Here is a 27,456-nt window from a genome sequence, read left to right as displayed (position 1 = left end):
GATCACTTTGTACCATGAAAGCCCATAACCTTTTAATGTGCAATGGCCAACAAGTGATTGGTGAGTGCTACCTGAAGTTTTGGATGTGACTGACAGAGTTTATGATGAATGGTTATTACTGAAGGGGGCCACTTATTTATTTGTGGGTATAGGTAAGAAAACTGGAACTTGGAGCCCGGGAGGCTATGAAACACTCACCACTGAGGGATAAGGATTCCAAGTGGGATGGACTGATCACAGAATGGGCTTATTGGTGTTGGGTTGCCCGCCAGTCTTGGGGGGAATGTCCTTGCAATGAGCTGCACTGTGGAAGTGTTGCAGACTCATGGTGTTTCCCTCTTTCTGGGATCAAAAAATTCAGTGTAAAAATGGGATCCTCAACTGGGGTTGATCTAAGTGTTTTGTTTTTCACCTATGCGTACTTGTCACATATTTAAATACTAAGGCCTTAAAAACTGCATGCTTTCTTTGTCCTATACATTAAGGGACTCCATCTGGAAGTCAGTAATAGAATCAAGAAACAATTTGAAAAGACTGCCTATGTAACTAGATTGGTCTCTAAAATATGACTTATTGGCATTAAGCTGGCTATGTTAAATTTTTTGTAAAATAAATTTCCATCTACAAAGGAAATCTCCATTTATAATGACATCTTCCTCTCTGTATCTAAGCCACTAGAAATTTTTGAGATGGGGAAAACATTGGCTTGAAGTTTATGTAACAAACCTTATCTTTGTTAAAGATACTTTTACTGTCAATGCTGTCTTTAGTGACCTTTATCTATTCTTTTCTTTGTTTCAGCAACTGTGGTGTTTAAATCTAAGTTCTATGTCTTTGGGATGTAAATTTTTACTTAAGAGTCATGTTTTTGGAAGTACAAATTTAGAGTTGCCTAACTAACAATTATTTAGAGCGATGGAACAGGTGAGGAAAAGAGTGATAGAATAAAGTGGGGAAATAAACTATTTGAAGAAGAATGTTACAACACTGTAAAGTTTGCTTCTGTCTGTATGTTTACATATGTGATATTTTACTACCTATATATAGTAAATAAATTCAATCAGTAGACAGGCTTTTTATGAAGTTTGTTTGCTTTTTGTTCTCCCCATATTACAATTTCTAGATGCAAAAACTAAATCTTGCAAGTCTTCTGCCCTTTCTTTTAGATGAAAAGCCACACAATTTCCTAATGTTAACCAACCAGCTACTTTCTCCTAGGATGATCTTGCAAAAAACTCTCCTTACTAATGCTGATGTTGTTTTGTTTACAGATGAATCATACTTGATGATTCTGGAATTTATCATGCAGGTTATGTTATGAGATCTTTAACGGAGAATACAGAAATTGCTTATCTTCCAGAAGCAAACTTGGCTCAACAAGCTGAGTTAATAACATTAATTAGAGCTTGTCAATTTGCAAAAGGAACAACTGCTAATATTTATAGAAATAGCACGTATGCTTTCAGAGTAGCTGATGACTTTGGAATGTTATGGGAAAAAAGAGAATTTTGAACATTTCCTATCAGTCTAAAAAAAATGGACACTTTGTTTCACAATTTCTGGAAGCCATATTATTGCCAAAAGCATTAGCCATTATCAGTATTCCAGACCATTGAAAGTCAGACACTGCAGATAGCAAAGCACAGCAATTATCAAATAATACAGCAAAAAGGACTCCCTTAATGTATCTGAGCAAGAAAGTCAACCCATTTTGGCTTTCAAGGAAGTACTTGATTTTGATATACAATTATTTCAATCCATAGTCCTAATAATAGAACAAGAAAATTGGTAAATAGACAGGTAAATAACTCCTCTATGACTGGACTTTGGTATCCACCAAATGGTCTACTCATATACTTCCAACAAAATTACAGTTATCTTTCCTTACTTATATACATGGTTTAATTCAGTGGAGCCCTGGTAAAGTGATTACTTGGAGAAAACAATATTATTGAAAATTTCTCCAATTGTTGCTCATAATGTATGCAATCACTGTCACTTCTGCCAAAACTATAATCCAGGGAAACATTTACATAGTTCTCAAGGTCATTTATCTTTACCTGAAGGTCCCTTCAAAGAATGACAATTATATTTTATCCAGCTATTTACATTACAAGGGTACGAGTAGATTCTAGTGATTATTTATATGTTTTCTCATTGGGTAAAAGCATTTCTTTGCAGAAGAGCAACAGACTTAGGAGTAAATAAAATAATCTTTGGGAAAAATATTCTGATATGTGGAGTTCCTCTAGACATTTACAGTGACTCATTTCACTGGACAAATAATCTAGTTGATATATAAAATCTGGCTCACTCTCCAACGTTTCTATTGTGCATATTACCACCAGTCACCTGAATCAGTGGAACACACAAGCAAAATAATCAAAACTCAACTAACAAAATTAACTGAGACTTTTAAAATCCCTTGGCCAAAAGCTCTTCCATTGGTTGCTTGTTTTTAGCCTAAGAGCCACCTCTTTCCCTATTGATAAACAATGGCTGTCTCTATTTGAAATTGTCATAGGCAGACCTATGAAATTATTTTTAGGTAATTGTAAATCTGTGATATCAAAGGGGGATATGTTGTATTATTGCAGCAGCCTTATAAAGCAACTAATTAAAAACTGTAATTTATTAATAGTAAAACACTCTTTCCACAATGAGCTCGCAGGAGACAAGGAACACAAGGACCATGGAAATCAACCAGGAGATTTGTCTGTTAAAAATGTAATTTTCTGAAAGGACTTCATTTAACCAAAATGGAAGGGATCTTATCAAGTGCTCCTAACCTGTGTGCTGCTAAGTTAAAAGTAATAGATTCTTAGATACATGTCACTCATTTAAAGAAAGTCACTTTACTAATTTCTACCTTATCTTAAACCAGTGATTTAAAAATTGAAGCTATCTAGAACCAACAAGGATGAGAAAAATATATCAGATGCAGTTAGCTTTCTCAAAACACCAAACCAGACCTGTGTCTAAACTAATGCTTAATATTGACAATCATTAATAGATTAATAATCATTAAAAGTACTCCTTTGCAAGTTCCTACTAAATATCTTTCTTTTCAACCCTAGATATTATGCTTTATTGCTACTATCAAAGCTGTTGCCTATGAATCTAATCTCTTTTTGCAATGGAATCAAAACAATTCTGATAGATTATACAAAAACGCTTGTTGGATATGTGACTTCATACCTTTTTCTGGTGGTTCTTATCTATCACAATGGGTATCTCCTTTCTAAGGAAAATATTGGATAGAATATCAGAAATATATCTGTATTTCTCAAGAAAAATCATTGGTGCTTACATTAGTATGACTAAGGATGACATACATAACTGGCCTACTAATAATACTTTACAAAGGAAAGGACATGGGAAGAGCTTTTTGGTAGATAAAATCTTTTTTTTTTTTTTTTTTTTTTGCTTTAATACTACTGTTGCCTCAACTGAGAAATAAGGCAACTTAATTCCAGAGTGGTACAACACAAATTTGAGACGTCTCTATATAGCTTACCTCTTCTTTTGGTCAACTTAGTCAGCTTTATGTTGAGAAAAAAGAAAAGAATCACATCAAAGACACGTAGTTCAGTCACGCTGAAGATATGGGATGGATATCCAAGGAATGATGTGTTCACACCCTTATATTACAAAATATTGATTGGCATGTCACTGAATGAACACAGTGGCCAGCATTTATTGGCTAGCTCCAAATGGAATGACTTGACAATAAGGCACCAATTAATGTCTACAGTTACCCCAGGGATGTTTAGGACAGTGTTCTTTAGGTTATAGCTGGGCACAAGGTTAGATAGTTCATACTCTTTCACAGCCTGAACATTTTTCTTATTTATAGTCTTTTTGGGCTCATTCCCTATTTCATTGGTATAATTATTTAACTTCCATTTTTCTGCCACAACTGGATACCGAGGTTGTCATTTGGCATGTAGAGGCTTTAACCAATTACACAATAAAAGGTGGTAAGTGGTAGTCACCTGGATCTTATTATTGAGCAGTGAAGTTGCTCTTATGTGAAACGCTGTGTTGCAGAATCATATGGTTTTAGATATACTTATTGCACTGAAAGGGGGAACTTGCGCTATCGTAAAAACTAAGTGTTGTTTCTATATCCCAGATGAACTAGATAACATATTTACGTTAATGGTTGATATGGAAAACCAAATAACTAACTTTTCAGATTTAATATCCTCTCTGGATTATTGGATAAGAAGTCAATTTAGATCTTGGGAAACCTGATGGAAAAAGCTAGGAATAATAATCATTTGTCGCATTTTGTCTTGTTTTTGTCTTTACTCCTGGTGCAGTATTTGTTGGCAATGGAGTCAACGCACAACTGAAAAAAACTAAAGGTTGTTCAAAAAATTGCATTAATTGAAAATGCAACTGTGAAGCCTGACTCAAGTCACAATGTCACCTTCTTCACCTTGCTCCAAATTTGGGCTATACCCCATCAGATTTATAGCTTGGTAAATTGCTCATCAATGAGGCATGACTTCCTAGGAATGAGCTTTTCTAGCAACACTGGACTAAGCTCCTGAGCTTATAGGGAACCAAACTGTTTGAGTTTATCTACCATGCTTTCTTTGGAACATCTTGATAGAAAAGAAGAAATGTGAAATTAAATAATTCAGGCTTAAAGCTGTTGGAACTTTAAATTACTTAAGCTTTGAGATGAACGTGACTATGTGGTTTGAACGATGTAGCATGCATCTGCTTTTTTTTTTTTTTTAGATTAAATCTCTTAATTTTTTCCTATAAATTATTAGAAAAGACCAAATGGCATCAGAGATAAGGCCCATAAAGACCATTGCTTCTCCTGACAGAATGTTAAAGCAATCTTTCTTGGAACATAGCAAGCTGTAACGAATCAAATTGCTGTAATGGATGTACTGGCCTTACATGGAAAATGTTACAACCCTGTTGAACTTCTATGTTTCTGCCTACACAAGTAATACTTAAGCTTCTGCATTTTGGAACACTGACACTTGGGATTCCGTATTTCCTGAGTGCCATTCTCAAACTTTGATCTTGAATAGACTCTGTACTTAATTATATTTTCTGGATCTCATCATTTAAGGTTGACATCTGTATCTTACCTGCAAGCATATTTTTACACAAAAAATAAGAATATTCATATTATTATTGAATATAAGCACATTCAAATATTTTCTCTTTGTAATAACAAAAATATTAAAACAAAATGAATTGTGGTGTATTTATTCAATAAAATATTACAAATTAAAAATGAATGGATTTATTTTCCACAGAAAAGCAAGAATAAATCTCTCATATGTGTAGTAGAAGTTCATACACAAAAACATACAACTCTATAATTTTGTTTAATTAAAGTTAAAAAAAGAAATGAGACATTTAGTATAATTTCATCAGCATACATTACAGATATTAGATAATAGTTTTATTGTATCAGGAATATAGAAAAAAACTGCCTTTAATAGTTGTTTAAAGATTTTTTTTTCCTACACAACACACATTGAAAGATGTGAGAATTGAAAACCATTTGAATTATGAAAAAGGTGAATTGTTATTAGAGCTTCATGTAGGAGCTGGAGTAACTCTCAAACATTAGAAGAAGCTTTCTTTTTTCCTTCTATTATCTCAGATTGTGGATTTTAAATCTTATCATATTCCATAAAATAAAGAACAGTGTACTTGCCAGGTTGCAATTTCTTATTCTTGGTTTTAATTTAGCATTGTCAATGTATCAAAATATAGAAAGAAAAAATAAAAGTTCTTATATGAGAATATTTTCAGTAATTTGACCAGGAATATCTACAAGCTCTTAGTTGCTACTTTGGTATTACTTTATGGATATTTTTCACTTCGTTACACACTACCCATGGTCACCTTGCTCTAACTTGTCTTCCACGGCTGCTAATGTAATCTAAGTACCTGTATCTTCTTAACATGATCAGTCTTGTAGAGCTGGGTCACAACTAACATGACATCGATGCTGATAAAATGACTGTATTTCACTCTCACTGATGTTAGTTTTGTCTTGCCTTATGATGTAAGATCTAGTTCATACATTACTGATAAGACTATTCAGGAAACTAGATAGATGTCTGTGGCAAGTTCAACTATTGGAGTCATAAAAAGAAGGGACAATAATATTACTCTGAAGACCTGGATATTGGTGGCATATAGATGAAAAATTATTTGTCCAAATATTTTTATAAAGTTGGAGATTTATTTTATGTCAAAGATAGTACTTTCCCACATTGTGCTAATATATGTCTTATCTCTTTACTTATATATATCAAAGTCCCATGGCACATAAATAGTAGGTATTTGTTTTAGGTGTGATATTACTGTTTTGAAAGTCAGCTCATTTATGAAAGTTTCTTTTAATCTATACATTTACAAGACATATCTGAGCTGAATTTTTTATCATGTGCATTTTAACAAGAATTCTACTACTGCCTATTTCCTACTGAGTTGGAAAATAATAGACTTTTGTTATGATAAAATGTTCTTGATTTTGTTTAGAAAAAGATGGAATAATTCTAAGGCAATACAATTTATGTTAACAATATAAATGAGCCTATAACCACTCTCCCATTAACACTGTTGTTTTTACTCTGTTCACCATTTTCTAAAAAGTCCACCTTTAAAGTAGGAATATTTCATACTTGTCTCCAAACAAAATGTGTCTGTTTCTATAATGTTTCACTCATGTCAATTGTGCTGTTATTCTGTACAAGGAAATGGAAAGAAAAAAAAAGTCATTTTTTATTTTCCCCTAGAGGTTTTTTATACATAAGCAAAGTCTATACAGTAAAATATTATTTTTTCTACAAGTTTGTTCATGAGGACAAATGCTACTCTACTTATAAAAAATAGCATGTTTTAGTGAAAGTGATGGCTAATTTAGTCCAAGATGAAATGTTCAATTGGAGAAAGTCATTTTTTCTCAACATAAAATTATTTTAAATCACTTATATAAAACAAATTTACCATAAAACCATAAAATAATTTTACTTTACCTATGATATTTACATACATATGTATTATTTAAAATAGATTTAGAAAACGTGTTTCAATTGATTTAGAAAAACAAGAATGTTTGTATATATGAATATACCTGTGTATGTATATATAGTTGTGTGTGCGTGTGTGTGTGTATTTGGCAGTGAAGATCGAAAGAAGATGGATTAAATTGCTTTTAACCTGGTAGAATTAATTTATCATAGAATTTGATTAAAGAAGATTATTAAGAGAGAATGTGATTGGGATATATTTAGTGATCAAGGTGGCTTTGCGGGTTGACTAAAGTGTAGGTTTCTTTCTCACTGTAGGCTCTTGACCTCTTTTATCTTAGAGCATTTACTTTAGAAGACTTGTAATTGCAAATTCTTCCTCTGCCTCTTTGAAATGTATATAGATTTCCTGGACAGACTCTTGTCAAGTTTAGAACCAAGGAGTATCTTTCTCAAGGATGTGGGAGCTCATAGTTTCATAGAAGAGATATGCACACTTCTGTTGGATTTATCATCAAGGTTTAATAATGAATAAATTTATGTGAGTACATAAACAATATAAAATATATATTTTTTTTTTCCAAAAGGAAATAGAAGAAAAGTTCACTTAGAAAACTTACCGTACATATAGAGATAATTAATAGTCTTTTAGCTACATAGATCTAGAAGCAAAATTGGGTTATTACTTGCCTGAAAATAAAGATAGGTTACTTATCACTACATAGGGACAAATAATTATATCATAACTACAGTAGCATATCTGGGGTATTTTAAATAGGCCTGATAGACAATGGTGATGAATTTAAATTCCAGCACACTACCAAATGTATAACAACTACAAAGAAAATTTAATAAGCAATTTGGTATAGTTAGTTAAACAAGTCTGTCTGAAAGTTTAACAATGCAATAGAGGCAATGCTATGAATTCACTAAATTGATTTTATTTTCTTCATGGGCGGTGTATAGACAATATATTCCAGCTTTACTAACAGATAAGGCTATGAGACTGAGTTTTGTTTACAGAAGTACAGATACAAGTGATGATCAAAGTCCAGATGTCTAAGACCTCTTGTGAGGTCCCATATTATTATTAATATTTTGGTTTTGATATATTGAAGTTTATTTTCTATCACAGTATAGTTTAGCATAACCTATCGAGGTAGGACAAGTAGAATAAAAAGATAAAAATGCTATTTTCATGCTAAGGAACCCATATTTTACATAGCTGAAGATTTTCTGTATCTGTATGTTCTTTCTTAGAATTCTTATGAGAAATTTATATCCAGGCACTATCGTAGATCCAGATTTGGGGGAGTATGAGAAGAATGAATAAATTAGCTAAAATTAAGTTTGTTTGCAAAATAATGAGTTCTTACTCCTGAATTCTATATGGTTACGTTTTAATTTGAATTTCATGGTGTTAATTTATACAGCAGTAGTTAAATCATGCATTGTATATTGTCTGTAGTAAGTGTAAGTATTTTACCAGTCTACAAAATTGTCTTCCTCAAGCAGATTTTCATTAAGAGGATTGTGAAATATTCAATAATTAATTAAGCATTCTAGATGACTAGGTAACATAATGTTCCCATTGAATTTTTCTGGTTTAATTAACTTTATATTTTAAAAAATATAATTTAAATATAAACTTTAAAATTATTCTGTCTATAAATTGATGTTAAAACAAAAAGGGAATATGATATTGAAATAGAATAAAAATTATAAAATATAATTTAGTAGGAAATACTTTGTGTAATATTCAATGTATTTAAAAAGGATTTATTGCAATTTTAATTATAACTGGAAAGGTTTATTGTTTATACACCTGGTACGTGAAGTATGGAACAGCTGTCTCTACAGTATCTTTGTATTTTAAATTGGTGTTCTTCTGTCTGCTTTTAAATATAAAAGCATTTTTTAATCCAATAGCTATTTTAAAACTAATAGCTGTACTGCATATGAAATAATTTACCCATGGCTATTAATAAAATGTTTCATTTATTATTTGTTGTACACAAATTTTAAAGAATGTATAACATGTATGTCTCTGTGTGTGTTTAGTATTTTTTTACATGTATTTAAAACATGATAATGTTATTAAGAGGATAGAGAAGCAATAAAATTTTCTCAATTTATGCATTATTGGCATGACAGGATGCTGTACATAATAAGGGAAATGGTTTACAATGTAATATGACAGACTTTCCTATGTAGAAAGAGATTATAATAATATAAAATAACATTTACAAAATATAACAATATATGACATTGTTTCTAGGGTGAATATAGATTAATGATAAATATATATACCCAATTTATAATACAAATAATTAGAATCTGGATTAATTCAATGTCAACTGGCTATAGTGTTATGAAATATGCAGATGATAACTTTAAAAAAAGGTATAAAGGCAAAAAGCTTCATTAATCTCTATTCTTATTATGTACTTATTATGTACTTATATGTTGGTCAGTACTGTCATTTTTCTGCTTAATGAATGCAGATCTTGCCTTTGCATAAAGCTAGTGTATTAGTCCATTTTCACTCTGCTGATAAAGACTTGGCAATTTAAAAAATAAAAAGGTTTACTGGACTCACAGTTCCACGTGGCTGGGGAGGCCTCTCAATCATGGAGGAAGGCAAGGAGGAGCACGTCACATCTTACTTGGATGGCAGCAGGCAAAGAGAGAGCTTGTGCAGAGAAACTCTTGTTTTTAAAACCATCAGTTCTCATGACACCCATTCACTATCATGAGAACAGCATGGGAAAGACTGACCCACATGATTCAGTCATTTCCTACCAGGTCCCTCCTAAAACATGTGGGAATTATGGGAACTACAAAATAAGATTTAGGTGAGGACATAGAGCCAAATCATATCGGCTAGAAAGCCCCAGCATCATCAGGGTGAGTTACCAGAATCAACCCTTGACCAACACAGAGGTTAGGAGGTCTGGCCCTTCTGCAATTGAAAATCCACATATAACTTTTGACTTCCCCAAAACTTAAAAATTAATAGCCTACTTTTTGACTGGAAGTCTTACTGATAACATAAACCATTAATTAACACATATTTTGTTTGTTATAGGTATTATATATTGTATTCTTACAATAAAACAAGCTAGACAAAAGCAAATGATATTAAGAAAATTATAAGAAAGAAAAATATATTTATAATATTATACTTTATTTATCAGTACCGTAAGTTTAAATCATTCGTTTGCAAGATGAATCATCTATCTGAAATGGTGGACGACCACAGCTGCAGACCTCAATCTACAGTTTATATTAAGTAATTCCATTTTTTTTTCTTGTAATGTCATGACTTTTCTCTGCTTAGGAGCACTTCCAGCATCACTAGTGGCACTTTGTATGTGTATTGAGACAGCTGTGTAGGAGGGTGTGATGGTTGATACTGACTGTCAACTTGATTGTATTGAGGGATACAAAGTAATAATCCTGGGTGTGTCTGTGTGGGTGTTTCCAAAAAAGATTAACATTTGAGTCAGTGGGCTGGGGAAGGCAGATCCACCTTAATCTGGTGGGCACAATCTAATCAGCTTCCAGCAAATACAAATCAGGCAGAAAAATGTAAAAAGGAGAAATGGGCCTAGCCAACCAGCCAACATCTTTCTCCCATGCTGGATGCTTCCTGCCCTGGAACATCGGACTCCAAGTTCTTCAGTTTGGGACTCTGACTGGTTCTCCTGGCACCTCAGCTTGAAGACAGCTAATTGTGGGACCTTGTGATTGTGTAAGTTAATACCTGATAAACTTTATAGTTATAAATATGTGTATTTATATATTATCATTATACATATATTATTAGTATATATTAGTGCATATAACGTATATAAGTATATATAATATATAGTATATATATTAGTATATATAACAATAATATATACTATATATACTATGTATATTAGTGTATATATATTAGTGTGTGTGTATATACACACACACACACACACACACACTATTTTTTTTTTTTTTTTTTTTTTTGAGACGGAGTCTCGCTCTGTCACCCAGGCTGGAGTGCAGTGGCCGGATCTCAGCTCGCTGCAAGCTCCGCCTCCTGGGTTCACGCCATTCTCCGGCCTCAGCCTCCCGAGTAGCTGGGACTACAGGCGCCCGCCACCTCGCCCGGCTAGTTTTTTTTTTTGTATTTCTTAATAGAGACGGGGTTTCACCGTGTTAGCCAGGATAGTCTCGATCTCCTGACCTCGTGATCTGCCCGTCTCGGCCTCCCAAAGTCCTGGGATTACAGGCTTGAGCCACCGCGCCCGGCCACACACACACTATTAGCTCTGTCCCTCTAAGAGAACCTAATACAGAATTTGGTACCAGGAGTGGTTCTAGAGGAACCGAATATTAAGGATGGAGTTCTTTAATTGGTTTTGGGGTTTCTGGAGTTGGCTGCTTAATATGATTAGACCCAAAAATGCTAAGAACTCTACTTCTAATAGCATGAACACTGATAGTCCTTGGCATTAACTGTTTAGAAAGTTATGCAAAATAAGTGCATTTGACACTTCTGATTCACTGTTCATGAGAAGCAAGGAGTTTAGTGACTTTATACATAATACCTTTGACCAGATGTAGAGAAAACAGGAACAAAATGAAGCTGATTGGTTGCTAATAAGTTCAGTGCACAAAGTGAGGAAAGAAAATAATGAACTCAGGGATTCTGTCTCCCAGCTTCAGAAGCAGATACTGAGCCTCGAATCTACTAGGATTGCCCTGAAAGTCTTATCTCCTGGACAGAAAAAACTGAAATTGTGGAAAAACAGGCACAAGCTCTTATCATGCGAGTGGCTAACCTGCAGCAAAAGGTGATGCACAGCCTTACCAGGTGTCTACTGTTAAAGTGAGGGCATTGATTGGAAAGGAATGGGACCCTGCAACTTGGAATGGGGACATGTGGGAGGACCCTGATGAAGCTGGGGACTCTAAGTTTGTAAATTCCAATGAACCATTTTTTGCCAGAAGAAATAGCTACTCCATCCCTAATAGTGGCAACATCCCCTCCCCAACCCATGCTGCCATCAGACTTTTCACCTTTGTCTAAGGAGAAAAACCCTGCACTGCCTGAGGCTATAGTGATGGCCTCCTTGAGGCAGTTGCTAGGCAAGATAATGTTGATTCTCCTCAGGAGCCAACCCCAATACCCCTGTTTGCTTCTAGACCTATAACTAGACTAAAGTCCCAGTGGGCCCCTGAAGGTGAGTTTGATAGTGTGACCCACAAGGAGGTGTGCTACACTCAAAAACAACTGCTTGAGTTCTCTAATTTTTATAAAGAGCAATCTGGAGAACAGGCATGGGAACAGATATTAAGGGTAACATAATGGTGGAAGAAACATAGAGTTGGATCAGGCTGAATTTATTGATTTGGGCCCACTAAGTAGGAACTCTGCATTTAATGTTGCAGCTTGAGGAGTTAAAAAAGGTTCTAATAGTTTATTTGCTTGGTTAGCTGAAATATGGATTTAAAGATGGCCCACTGTGAGTGAGCTGGAAATGCCTGGTCTTCCTTGGTTTAATATAGAGGAAGGGATCAAAAAGCTTAAGGGAGATTGGAGGGTGGAACGGATTAGTTACTTTAGACCTACTCATCCCAGCTGGGAGGGGCCAGAAGATATAACCTCAACCAATGCCTTGAGAAACAGATTTGTGAGGGCAGCACCAGCACCTTTGAAAAGCCCTATAATTTATCTTCTCTGAGTGTCAGATATAACAGTAGGGTTCGCAGTCACTTAATTAAAAAATATAAATACAACCTGAATATTGGATCCCGAAGTGGCAAGGGCCAACTGGCAACCCTCACTGGTCAAAGGCAAAGTGGACGTAGCTACCGTAATGGACAGCAGAGGCAAAGCGGCAATCAGAATAGTCTGACTTGTGTAGAGCTCTGGTATTTACTAATTAATCACAGTGTTCCTAGAAGTGAAATTGAAAGGAAGCCTATTGTACTCCTACTTAATTTATATACAGAAAAAACTTCTAAGTTGAATGGATGAAATAATAATTTGAATTATAAAACAGAGAATCATGGCCCCTCAATCAATTTACAGACTTCAACCAGTTTACAGACTCAGACACCTTGAATGAAGGAGAGGCCAGGTACCCTTGAGGAAGGACCCTGCTACATTACCTACAACTTATGCAGTGAATCTTTCCCCCACCCTTCCCCAAAGAGACTCTGACATTTTACCAGGGTAACTGTGCATTGGGGAAAGGGAAATGATCAGACATTTCAAGGACTACTGAACACCGGCTCTGAGCTGACGTTGATTCCAGGACACCCAAAATGTCATGTGGTTCTCCAGTTAAAGTAGGGGTTTACGAACGTTAGGTAATTAATGGAGTTTTAGCTCAGGTCTGACATATAGTGTGTCCAGTGGGTCCCTGGACTCATCCTGTTGTTGTTTACCCAGTGCCAGAATGTATAATAGGCATAGACATACTTAGCAGCTGGCAGAACAACCACATTGGCTCCCTGACTGGTAGGGTGAGGGCTATGATGGTGGGAAAGGGCAAATGGAAGCCATTATCGCTTCCTCTACCTAGAAAAATAGTAAATCAAAAATAATATCATATCACTGGAGGGATTGTGGAGGTTAGTTGCCCCATGAAGGACTTGAAAGACACATGGGTGGTGATTCCCACCACATGCCCCTTCAACACTTCTATTTGGCCTGTGCAGAAGACAGATGGATCTTGGAGAATGACAGTGGATTATTGTAAACTTAACCAAGTGGTGATTCCAACTGCAGCTGCTGTACCAGATGTGATTTCATTGCTTGAGCAAATTAACACATCTCCTGGTACCTGGTATGCAGCCATTGACTTGGCAAATACCCTTTTTTTCCATTCCTGTCTAAGGCCCACCAGAAGCAATTTGCCTTCAGCTGACAAGGCCAGCAATATACCTTCACTGTCCTACCTCAAGGGTATAGCAGCTCTCCAGCTTTGTGTCATAATCTTATTCGGAGAGAACTTAATTGCTTTTTGCTTCTACAAAATATCACACTGTTCCATTAAATTGATGATGATATGCTGATAATAAATCTGACTAAAATTCAGGGACCTTCTACCTCAGTAAAATTTTTAGAGGTCCAGTGGTATGGGGCCTGTTGAGATATTCCATCTAAGATAAAGTATAAAATGCTGCATTTGGCCCCTCCTGCAACCAAGAAAGATACACAAGGCCTAGTGGGTCTATTTTGCATTTTGGAGGAAACACATTCTTCTTTTGTGTGTGTTACTCTGGCTCATTTATCCAGTGACCTGAAAGGCTGCCAGTTTTGAGTGGGGTCCAGAACAGGAGAAGGCTCTGCAACAGGTCCAGGCTACTGTGCAAGCTGCTCTGCCACTTGGGTCATATGACCCAACCGATCTAGTGGTGCTTGATGTGTCAGTGGCAGATATGAATGCTATTTGGAACCTTTGGCAGTACCCAGCAGGTAAATCACAGTAGAGGCCTCTAGATTTTTGGGAAAGGCCCTGCCATATTCTGCAGATAACTACCTTCCTTTTGAGAGACAACACTTGGCCTGTTACTGGGCTTTGGTGGAACCTGAATGCTTGACTGGATCCTCAAGTCACCATGCAACTCGAACTGCCTATCATGAACTGGGTGCTTTCTGACCCATCTAGTCATAAAGTGGGTCATGCACAGCGGCATTCCATCATCAAATGGAAGTGGTATATAAGTGATTGGGCTCAAGGAGATCCTAAAGTCACAGGTAAGTTATATGAAGAAGTGGCTTAAATGGCTATAGTCTCCACTCTTGCCACCCTGCCTTCTCTTACCCAGCCTGAACTGATGTCCTCATGGGTCATCCCTATGATCAGTTGACAGAGGAAGGGAAGACTAGGGTGTGGTTCACAAATGGTTCTGCACGATATGTAGGCACCACCTGAAAGTGGACAGCTGTAGCACTACAGCTCCTTTCTAGGACATCCCTGAAGAACAGTTGTGAAAGGAAATATTCCCAGTGGGCAGAACTTTGAGCAGTACACCTGGTTGTGCACTTTGGTTGGAAGGGGAAAAGGCCAGATGTGAGATTACATACTGATTCAGGGACTGTAGCCAGTGGTCTGGCTGGATGTTCAGGGACTTGGAAGAAGCATGATTAGAAAATTGGTGACAAATAATTTTAGGGAAGAGGTATGTGGATGGACCTCTCTGAGTGGTCAAAAACCAGCTGGAGTCCCTGTTTCCCCCTTTTCACTCAGTAAAACCTTTTCTTACTCACTATTCAATTGTCTGTGAGTCTGAATTTTGTGGCCATGGGACAAACCCCATCTTTAGCTCAACTAAGGAAAAGTCCTGCAACAATATCGTCATGATATTCAAAGTTTATGATATTGTACTAAACATAAAGAAAAATATGTGAGGACCACACAAGATCACTTTTTACCATGATATGCAGTTTACTGGAGAGACCAACTGCTCACATGGAGATGATTAGTCACATTGCATTTTAAGCAGACACTCGCAATACTTGAGCTCACTGCAATAGCAACAGGAGGTGGCTGTGAAACTATTATGGTACTACAGTGTGTACCACAGTGAATCTTATGCACTTCTACTTTACATGACATCTTTACATTTGTTTACATTTATGTACTATAAATGTTCTATGGCACCATGTATGTTCTATAAGTGTATTTGTGATTTTTGATAAATTTTAATTTTTTGTAATAGCTTTGTATATATTTCACGGTATGGATAAAATATAGTATCTACATATATTTTGTCTATTCATGGCATGTCTATTTCTTTTTTTTTTTTTTTTTTTTTTTGTATTTCTAGGCTATGGGTTTCATCTGTGAGTTTTTTCCAATTTTCACAAATCTCCAAAGAATTATTCATTTATTGAAAAAAGTTCATGTATATGTGGACCTGCCCAGTTCAAACATGTGTTATTTAAGGGTTAACTGTACATTAATTTATATAACACAAGCCTATTTGTCCAGATTTTATAGAAATATATGAAATTCAGTTCTCAAAATCAGGATATTTGTCATTATGTAGTGTCAATTGAATCATGTCTCCAAGTTCAATTTTAAAAGAAAACTCAAATTGTTAACATTTATCTGAAGTTAGTTTTAACAACTTTATCTAAGAAAGACCAACCACTCTTATTAATATCAGAGGCCATTAGAGAATATAATAAACATTATGTTACATATAAAGTTACATTCTAGTGATAGGCAATAATAATTGTTTTGTTTCCACTATTTCTTCTTTAGTAATATGCAACATTGTCACCTGCTTTCTTATGATTTCACTACTGTTTATAAGAATTAATCTAAATTGCAAAAAACAAAACAAAAACAAATTTACACTATATTTGCTTTAACATTTTTTCTATTATTTTAATGTAGGCAACTCTAGAAAAGTTAGCATCCCTCTAAAAACCCATTTCCCTTTTATTTCTAACTTATAAGTTTAAATTTGAAAAGGAAAGCAGAAAGACACTTATGCTGCTCTTTTTTTTCTTTTTAAATAAAACTGATTATTTTAAGGGAAAGTAAAGAAAACACAAAAGTTCCCATTTTTGATAGTATTTTCATTCATTTTGCTCATCAATATGAAAAGCCATAAGGTACTATAGATTCCAAAAGTTTTTTTTCTAATAACAGGATGTAATACAGTGACTGGCTTAAATATTAGGCTTGTTGAACAGGCAACTAAGCCAAAAGTCTGAAAATTCAAAACTTCTGATTCAGAAGGTGATTGTCTGCCAAGTTATGAGGCAATCCACACACCAACTGATGAATGTAATTGAAGACAGTATAAGATAAAGATATAGTGCCTTATAATCATTCTTTTTTTCCAAGGATAATCCTTAATTAACTTTCTGCACTTTATAGCACATATATTTTATAGCAAATAATTTACTATGGTATAAATTTTATTATTAGTTGTGGATGACTCATTACACAAATGGTAAAATTTTTGTTATAGTTCCACAGGTTAATGAGGCTCTGTCATTTATTTTTTTGGTCTATTTTTCTTTTCTGTCTAGATTAACTTTTTTTTTCTATATTTCAGTTCAGTTTTTTTACTCTGTCCCTCCATTCTGCTGTTGAGATTATCCATTGGATGTATTTTACTTACCTGTAATAATTTTCAGTTTTACAATTTCTATTTGGTTCTTCATCATCTCTTTTATTTTTCTACCAAGTCTTTCTATTTCTGTGCTAATATTTTTTAAAATAAATTATTTGATGTCTATATGTTTGTAATAGTTCACTAAAGTATTTTTATGATAGCTGATTTACAATCTTTCTCAGACGTTTTTTTCCTCTTCTATCACCTCAATGTTTGCATCTATTGAATTTCTTTATTCATTGTTGTTAGCAGTCTATCAGTCTTATACATTCTTTCTAAGAGGGAGCTTTTTTGTTTCATGATCTTTTATATGGATTTTGGTACTTTTTTTTCAGATCAGATTTGATTATGGTTATTTATTTTTTCTTCTGATAGCTTTTGAATTTGTTTGCCCTATTTTTCTAGTTCCTCTAGGTATGATGTTAGGTTGTTAGTTTGAGATTTTTCTAACTTTCTGATGTAGGTGTTTAGCACTATAAATTTTCTTTTGACACTGTCTTAGCTGTGTCCCAGAAATTCTGATATATCTATGTTTTCATTTGTTTCAAACAATTTTTTGATTTCTGCTTTAATTTCATTCCTTACCTAAAAAAATTCAGGAGCAAATTATTTAATTTTAATGTAATTGTAAGGTTTTGAGAGCTCCTCCTTGGTACTGGCTTATCTTTTTATTGTGATCTGGTCTGAAAGTATGGTTGACACAATTTCCATTGTTTTGAATTTGGTGAGATCTGCTTTATTACTGAGTGTGTGTTCAATCTCAGAGTATGTGCAATGTACAGATGAGAAGAATGTTTATTATCTTGTTGTTGGGTAGGGTATTCTCTACATGTCTGTTAGGTCTATTTGGTGGTTTCAAGTTCAGGTCCTGAACGTCTTTGCTAATTTTTTTGCCTCAACGATCTGTTTAACACTGTCAGGGAGTATTTATGTCTCCCACTGTCATTGTGTGGTTATTTGAGTCTCTTTGTAAGTTTCTAAGAACTTGTTTTATGAGTCTGAGTGTTCCAATATTGGGTGCATATGTATTCAAGAGAGTTATGTTTTCTGAACCCTTTATTATTATGTAGTACCCTTCTTTGTCCTCCCCACCTCTTTTTTTGTTTTGTTTTGTTTTGTTTTGTTTTGTTTGTTTGAGTCCTGCTCTCTTGATTAGGCTGAAAAGCAGTGGCCTGATCATGGTTCACTGCAGCCTCTACTTCCTAGGCTCCATCAATACCCCCACCTCAGCTTTTTGAGTAGCTGGGTCTATAGGCACACAGCACGATGCTCAGCTAATTTTTGTATTTTTTGTAAAGATGAAGTTTTGCCATGTTGCCCAGCCTGGTCTTGAATTCCTGGGCTCAAAAGATTCACTCATCTCAGCCTCCTAAAGTGCTGATATTACAGGTGTGAGCCACCGTGCCTGTCTCTCTTAGTACAATTTTATCATTGTTGGTTTAAAGTTAGTTTTGTCTGATATAAGAATAGCAACCTCTACTCTTTTCTGTTTTCTGTTTGCCTATTTTTTTTTTTTTTCCAACTCTATGTTTTGAGCCTTTGGGAGTCATTCAATCTGAGACGGTGTCTCAAAGACAGCATACAATTTTTTATCCAACTTGCCACTTTGTGCCCTTCCAGTGGAGTGTTTATCTCATTTACATTCAAGGCCAATATTGACATGTGTAGATTTGATCCTGTCATCATATTGCTAGCTAGTTCTTTTGTAGACTTCATTGTATAGTTGTTTTGTAGTGTCAGTAGGCTATGTAAGTAAGTGTGTTTTTGTGGTCACAGGTATTGGTCTTTCATTTCCACGTTTATCACTCCCTTAAGGATGTCTTGTAAGCAAGGTCTCATGGTAACAAATTCCCTTTGCATTTTTTGGTTTCGTTTATCCAAAAAGTCTTTATTTCTCTGTTTATAAAGTTTAGTTTTTGGATATGAAATTCTTAGTTGAAATTCATTTTTTAAGGATGCTGAATATAGGCCTCAATCTTTCCGGGTTTATAAGATTTCTGCTGAGAGGTTCACTGTTAGCTTAACAGAGTTCCCCTTGCATATGACTTGCCCTAGCTCCCTTTAAGACGTTTTCCTTTTCATATTGACCTTGGAGAATCTGATGACCATGTGTCTTGGGGATGGTCATCTTGAATAGTATCTTACAGGGATTCTCTGAATTTCCTGAGTTTGCATGTCAACCCTTCTAGCAAAGTTGGGGAAATTTTTATGGACAATGTTCTCAAATATGTTTACCAAGTTGTTTGCTCACTTTTCATTTCCTTCAGGAATGCCAGTGAATCATAGGTTTGGTATCTTCAAACAATGCCAATTCTTAGTGATTTTGCTCATTTTTTGAAATTATTTAAATTTTTTTTTTTTTTTTTTTTTTTTTTTTTTTTTTTGAGACGGAGTCTCGCTGTGTCTCCCAGGCTGGAGTGCAGTGGCGTGATCTCGGCTCACTGCAAGCTCCGCCTCCCGGGTTCACACCATTCTTCCGCCTCAGCCTCCCAAGTAGCTGAGACTACAGGCGCCCGCCACCACGCCCGGCTAGTTTTTTGTATTTTTTTTTTTTTTTAGTAGAGACGGGGTTTTTTACTAGCTTCCTTCGATTCGGCTTCAAGTTTCTCCTGTATTTCATTGAAGTTCCTTGCCATCCAGGTTCTAAGTTCTTTGTCTGTCATTTCAGATATTTCAGTCTAGTTAGGAAGCATTCTTGGGGAGTTAGTGTAGTCATTTGGAGGTAAAAGTGTAGTCTTCTGGCTTTTAGAGTTGTCAGAATTCTTACATTGGTTCTTTTTCATCTCTGTGGGCTGATGTTTCTTTAATTTTTGAAGGTGTCGTCTTTTGAATAGGACTTTTTGCTTTTATATTTTTTGATGCCCTTGAGGGTTTGACTGTGGCATAAGTTGAGTTTTGTCAATTGACTTTATTTCTAAATGCTTTCAGGGGACCAAGACTCACCTCAGCACTCCTGAACTGTGTGCTCTTTCTTTGGTGTGTGGGGATTAGGCCCATGGCTTTCTTCTCTGGCCTCTTGATGTCAAATACCTGCTGTACTTGGGGAGCTGAGGTGTTACCAGTCTGCTGGTAATAACACTCCCATGGAGGCTGTCAGCAAAAGTGTTCTGGTGGGGGCCCTGCAGGATTCTGGGGGAGGGATGTGGGTGTGTGCATGTGGCAAGGTAGTAGAGGAGGGAGGCTCTGATTGGGTGTGTACCGGCAGGAGTCTGTCTGCAAAAGTTCTCTGATGGGAAGGTGGGAACTGCCGGTGGAAGATCTATGAATGTGGCCACTGGTAATCATTCTGTAAGGCAGCTGAAGCTGTGTTGCAAGTGAATGTGACCAGTTAGGGACCCTGGGAAAGCCCAGCAGACAGGGATGCATTCAGATTACACTGGCTCTGTCCCACTAGCAAGACAGCCCTGCTCTGTCCAGGTGCAGCAGCTAACAAAGGCTAAACCACCGAAAATAAACAAAGCAAGGCTTGGGGGATGGGCACTCATGGCTTTGGTCCACTGCAGCCACTTCCATACCAAACCCTGTGGACTCTGTACAGACTGGAGTTCTATCTCTGCCAGTTCTCCAAGTAGTTCTTCCTGCCAACTAAAATGTCCGTGGGGATCAAGGGGTCTCCCACAGCCCAGATCCTGGAGGTCCTCGGTGAGAGTAGACCACTGCAGGCCTATTTCTCTCACCCTTTTCATGGGAGCCACTTAAATCCAGGAACACATTCTGATCCTCAGCAATCCCATGCAAGGTGTCCAGACTGTTTCCCTTTCAGTACCGTGGCCTGCGACCTGCATCTATCGACTCGTAATGCCTTCTTTCTGAAAATCTGTGCAGTCTGCTGCTCTACTTGATGGTCTGGTCTTTCTTAATGGGAGGAGTTCCTCCTGGCTGCATCTAGTTGGCCATCTTGGTTCTTTCAAAGGCATTTTTTAATCTTTTAAATATTTATTAAAATTAATTTTTAAAAATCTATTTAGCAGTCTATATGACTTCAATAACAAGTTTTATTTGTAAAGCATATGGAAAGCTTTATATTATAAATGGTAAAATATGTTATTTGCACATTTTAGTTCTGCATTATTTATGAAACATGACAATATTTTAGGCCAGAAAATACCAAACCATAATTTTTTTTTCCATCTTTAAATTTTTTAATGTGTAATGTGCAGTTTAATGATGAAAGACTATTAGAAGAAATACTGATAGAAATCAACAACATGTTTTAATTTTAAAACACTATAAAAAAACACTGTAGCTGGCCGGGCATGGTGGCTCACTCCTGTAATCCCAGCCCTTTGGGAGGCCGAGGCGGGTGGATCACAAGGTCAGGAGATGGAGACCATCCTGGCTAACACAGTGAAATCCTGTCTCTACTAAAAATAGAAAAAAATTAACAGGGCTTGGTGGCATGCGCCTGTAGTCCCAGACACTGGGAGACTGAGGCAGGAGAATCACTTGAACCTGGGAGGCAGAGGTTGCAGTGAGCAGAGATCATGCCACTGCACTCCAGCTTGGGTGACAGAGTGAGACTCTGTCTCAAAGGAAAAAAAGAAAAACAAAAGCTGTAGCTGTTTAATACACGCATTTAGAAGTGTCTCACAATGAACATTCGGCAGTGTGAGCTACATATAGCACCAAATGTTTTAAAAACCATATTATTAACTAGTAATGATCAATTAGAGATATCATAGTAACAATATCCCAATCATAACTAGAAATTACCATGTGATTTGTTAGGGCTACATGAAAACACATATAACATTCTCTGAAGGATCAAGAAGAAACCCCAAATAGATTTAGATATGTTTAGTGGTCATCAATGCAAAAACATTAATTCTCACCATGTTAACATATACATGAAAATCATTTAAAACATAAATTAAAATAATTTTGTGTAGACTATCACAATCTGTTTTTAAAAGTTTATCTGGAACAGAAATTATGCAAGCACAGTTAAAGAAATTTGAAAAAAATTACCTCTGTGCTGATCTTATCAAATGCTAAATTATATTATAAGCATATACATTCAAGTCCAATTGCAGATTATAATGAAACATTACAAAATACATGTCAAGTTATATATTGCATATTAAATCAATGGGAATGGAGACACTATTCAATAAACAATATTAGCATATTTGGATAATATTTTGGAAAAGAAGGAAACCAATATTCATACTTCACATTGTATACAATATGATTTCCAGACTGGTTTAAGAAATAGTTGTCGTGAACTGTTGTAAAACTATTATAAAACAATATAGAAAATACATACTATAATATTATTTTGTGAAAAATTTTCTTATATACAAAATTTCTTAGATTATGTAAAGTAAAAAAGAAAAGCATCTGTACCGAACAAATGTATTTGTAATAAAGATGAGAGACAAATGGTAGATTTGGACAAAATTTATATATATATATACACACACACACACACACACACACACACCTATGAATACAAATGACATAATAAGAAACAGTTTTACATAAATCTGAAGACAAAAAATTACTTTATACCATTAAAATAAGGAGTGAATACGGTGTTTTTATACACAGGGGATGTTTTTAGAAGGCATATTTGCAATTATAATAACATTTTAAAATTGCATACTCCTGCAATTCTACTGCTAGTGATCAATCCTACAGAAATAATTTCTCACATACACAAAGTTATGTGGATGAGTATAATTTCTATATTATTTATCATAATAGGGAAACTATAAAACCTAAATACTCATTAATTAGATAAATATTAATAAATAATGTATCAATATTGTAGCATTCCTGCCACGGCATTCTCCCAAATAATGTAATATCAATAATAGACTATTCTTACCATGACATTCTCTCAAACCAAATCAATTGAAAAATTAAAACACTGATCTGAAATGATTTTCATGATTTTATTTTAATCAGGAAGGGATTATCAAAGTATTTATAATTTGGTCCTGTGGATATAAAAAATAAAAAAGAAAAAAAAAACCACTATAATGTAATTGTGTGTGAAGACCTACAAAGGACATGGATCAGTTATTTGTAGTGGATATGTCTAGGTAAGGGAGGCAGTTTTGTGATACATAAATTATAGTTTCCAATTTTACTTTTATGACTTTGTATGCCTTTATTCTTAAAGAAATATTAAAATAAATTGACATTTTTAAAATATAAAATAGTGATCAATGCTCAAATACATATTAATTAGTTTTGTGTACATAATTAAGCTACCAGATTGCCAAACCTTAATCTAGAAAGTAATAAAATTGTTGGATCATGTGTTTATTTTCATTCTAGTTTAATGTGTTTCTCTTTGCCTGGGAATTTTCCTATTGCTTTCATTATCTGGCTTGAGGTGGATATTAGCTGATGGAGTCAGGAGATTTGTGCCTTTACTTCTTTGCTTAGAACAGAACATGAGTGACTGTTTAATCTACTACTCGATTTTCTTTAAGCGAGTGATCTCTAATGTACTATAGTCTTTTTTTCTTTTTATCAGACAAAGCCTTTGAAACTCTTCTTAAAATAATAAATTTAAGACAATAAATTTAAGTATATAAGATTCATGAAGACCATTAATATTAAAATATAATTATTGAAATATTGAACAAGATTCCATAGAGTAATAGTTTTACATTTTTACATTTCTTTATGAAAGTATTAAAATGTTACATAATGAGTTCTAGATGTCATAATTTTAAAGTTCTGATAAACAATGTGTTGAGACTTTCCAATAATTATAATGTGAACTAAAAATATATCTTATTTATATTGTTAACTAAGGCACAGTTGCAGTTAAAGTTACTATTACTTATTGCCACAGAAGACAACCTCTAAAATGCACCCCTGAGCCATTATGTTGTCTCCTGTTAGTCACATCCTTGTATAATTCCCCCTTGAGTGTGAGTTGAACTGAGTAACTTTTTTCTAACAGATAGAATACCACCAATGTGCTGAAATGTCTTCTCTTTGATAGGTTATAAAAAAGCTGTAGCTTCTGTCTTAGTTTCTCTCTAATGTTTTAACATGTTCTCTTGCCGTCTTTTGGATTATTTCCTCTGGGAAAAGGCAGGTGCCTTGTCAAGAAGCAGCTGGACAGATACTCAAGTCATGATCTTGGAAGCAGACTTCTGTGGCTCTACTATAGACAAGTGGATGAGTTTGGAAGGAGATACTCCTGGCATTAAGCCTTGACATAATTTGAGTCCTGGCTCAGACCTGCATCTAAAACACTCAGCTGAGATGCCTACCCTAGATTCATGACTAAAAGACATCAAAAGATAATAAATGTTTATTGTTTCAGATGCCAAATTATAGCATAATTGCTATGCAAAATAGCTAGCTAATTCAAAGTGTATACTCTAGTTAAAATAAATAAAAAATTCAGTTGGAGATGATAACAATAAAGATGTATTCCAGTTTCATAGACCTCTGACTTAGAACTCTAAATTAAGAATTTCAGTTTTAGGCCTACATGTTTGGAATAAAATAATTGCACCCATTTAAACTAAAGAGAGAACAAAGTACACATTATACTCATCTTTAAATACTTCAACTTCTGGAAAATAAAGTAAGCAATTTATGCAATGGAAGAAGGTAGCATTGATAGGCTTAAAATTGCAACCTATTTTATCATTTTCTTAGTAAGGTGAAATTTTAGCAGTTAAGACTTATCTTAGAGGAGAACATTGCCTCTTAATGTTGCAAATTCTGCTATGTAATTTGATTACCAACAATGGGAAGAAATTTTCAGGAGCTGCATACATATACATATGTTAAGTGATATTTTTAAATCACGAGTTAATTTAAAGTCATGGATGCTATAATTTGATTACTGAAATAACAGATAGTTATCAGTTTAAAGATACAACTCAGGCAAAGGATCAAGGAAGTATATTTGTCAGAATAAAATATAAATAAAAAGTTTTTAATGTTTTTAGAAAATAAATTTTATTGTATGTATTTAAGGTATATAACATAATGGTCTAAGATACGTGCATATTATATATAGTAAAGTGGTTACCATCGCGGAACAGATTAACATACACATCATCTCACATAGTTATCTATTATTGCCCCTGTGGCAGGAGAAGCCTTAATCTGCTCATTTTGCAAAAATTCTGAATGTAATACCCCATTAATAACTATAGCCCTCATGTTGTAAAAACTTAGTTTCTAAAACATTTTAGTAAAGCCCATATTTGGTGGCTTCCTAAGGAAGTGAGAAGAGGCCATGATATTAGAAACCTGTTTCTCTCATTGTAATAATAAAAACAGAAAACATTTTGTAAGAAAATCAGTGCTGAAAATATTCAAACCAAATTTAAAAGTTTAAAGTATATGGATTAATACAGAACAAATCTTGAAGATTGCTTCATAGGAAGTAAAACATCAATTTTGAAATTACTGAAAAGAAATCAAATAGCCTGGCAGCTCATAATCAGAACAACTCAGCTTCTTATTTTCAAGGACTAGTTGATAGCTACAAGGAAAAAAAAAAAAAAATGTAAATTACACACAATTTACATGAAGAACAATGATAATAAACTTCACATATTAATTTATACCTGTCAAGTGTTATACCAGGCAAAACATAAAATTTTGTCCATTCATGAACTAAAGCCCAAATCTAGTTTAGACACTTAGAATTATGTAAGAGAAGACTGTCTCTAAAGACAATATCTTACATTTGTATTTTCAATATTTTTCATTTAAGAAAATACTGGGCACTTTAGCAAAAATTTCAATAACTGTGGTAAAAATGACGTGTACGAATTCACAAGAGAGACAAATTTAATATTTGTTTTTATTGACTTGTTGAATAATCACACAACCACAGAAGGAAAATTTTAGGTTTTCTGGTTTATTTGTTTTATTCTTTTAAAACACACCTTAGAAAAACATCCTTATGAGAAATCCTATTTTGTATGTGGAGTATAGCATCATCCCTTGAAATCACTGTTTAACTAAGATTGAGTGGTACAATTTGTTAGCCACAAAGGTTAAATATGTGTAAGAGACAGTTCATTGTTATTCTCAAAGTAAATGTGATATATATAACGTAATAGTAAACCAAAAGGCCATAAAAAATAGAATTTTTAGATGTTGAGATTTTTACAAAATATTCTGATTTTAAATCCAAAATTTGATAATTTTAAATGATTTTATTACATGAATGGAACTGTTCTAATGAAAGATTGCTCGCGGTGGCTCAAGCCTGTAATCCCAGCACTTTGGGAGGCCGAGACGGGCGGATCACGACGTCAGGAGTTCGAGACCATCCTGGCTAACACGGTGAAACCCCGTCTCTACTAAAAAATACAAAAAACTAGCCGGGCGAGGTGGTGGGCGCCTGTAGTCCCAGCTACTCGGGAGGCTGAGGCAGGAGAATGGCGTAAAAACCTGGGAGGCGGAGCTTGCAATGAGCTGAGATCCGGCCACTGCACTCCAGCCTGGGCGACACAGCAAGACTCCGTCTCAAAACAAAAAAAAAGAAAGCAAATAAATAAGCAATATACTATTATTCGTGAGTTCTAAAATATTTATGATCAGATAGTGCCTCAATTGTAGAAGGGTCATTTTTAAACACCATTTATGGTGTTGTTAATGAAAGACAAGAGCATGCCTTTGTAGGTCTGTTAATAATGGTATTTTTTTCTAGTAAAATTGCCAAATTTAAAATGGCATTATTATAATATATATGAAGTTTTAATTGTCTTTAAATTAAATATATAAGCTAACAGAGTGACAATAGAATTTCTTAATTTCATAACTGAAAGAAACTTAAATTTCATCTACAGTATAATGTGCAACCTGCCAACCTGGTAGAAATTATGATTTTGCTTACCTTGACAATAGAAGCAAAATATTCAGTTATAATGGAAAAATAACAATGTAATATTGCAGTATTTTAAGATAAGTAACACATGAAAATTTCAACTAATTTAAGTACTACATATACTAAAAATATCTGTTCACCCTTCTGTTACCTATTTTTTTTTTTTATTTCAATGCTATTTACACGTACTTTAAATAGGCCGATGACCAGGGCCAATAATATATTCCAGCTAATTGTGTCCTCAGCATTGTTAAAATATGCACATGGACTATCCTGAAACAGGATATTTGGAAGATTTCATTAAAATTGTTGAAAATATTTTTTAAAATAACTGGAAAAGATAAAAAATAATTACCGAGCAATATGATTATTTTACAAAAAAAATACATAATATATACTTGATACTTTAGAAGTATGATTTTAGATATCATATTCTGAGAAAAATATTATGTGATAAACAGATGGTTACTATTGTCAACTTGT

Source organism: Macaca fascicularis, chromosome 5, assembly GCF_037993035.2.
Source record: "Macaca fascicularis isolate 582-1 chromosome 5, T2T-MFA8v1.1".
Lineage (NCBI taxonomy): Eukaryota > Metazoa > Chordata > Mammalia > Primates > Cercopithecidae > Macaca > Macaca fascicularis.
This window is presented reverse-complemented; position numbering follows the sequence as displayed.